The sequence below is a fragment of the Musa acuminata genome, chromosome BXJ3-2 (genome assembly GCF_036884655.1).
Source record: "Musa acuminata AAA Group cultivar baxijiao chromosome BXJ3-2, Cavendish_Baxijiao_AAA, whole genome shotgun sequence".
In the NCBI taxonomy this organism is placed as follows: Eukaryota; Viridiplantae; Streptophyta; class Magnoliopsida; order Zingiberales; family Musaceae; genus Musa; species Musa acuminata.
In genome coordinates, this window is record NC_088350.1 from 2,254,524 (window position 1) to 2,255,000 (window position 477).

The following is a 477-nucleotide window of genomic DNA, read 5'->3' on the forward strand; positions in this document are numbered from 1 at the left end:
AAGCCTTCTGTCGATACGTCGACCGATCCACCGGCCCGACGTCCAATCTTCTGACATGTTCTTCCGGCACAACATGATTTTCCTGCTTTAATTGTCTCATCCTGATCAAAGCATCCTGCGTCACTCAAAACGCAGATTAAATCATAAACATATATCAAGTAGTTTCATCATCAAAATACGAGATTCAACACTGACTGCCCTCAACGCAGCCCCGCTAGGTCCCTCACGTTTGCATGCTAAGTGTTTCTATGAGTGCTTGTCCCGCTCTGATACCATATGACACGGACTTAGCTGGTTTTGCCTAAGTCGTGCGGCACCCTTGCGTGTCCGTCCACAAAGGTCAGCCTCCCCGAAGCCTCCCATTGACCCTTAGGACCACCAAAAGAGAGAACGTGTTAGAGAGAACGCCTCAATCGGGATCCACAAGCAAACATCTCCGAAAAACACTTCATAGACAATGCAAATTACAAACAGACT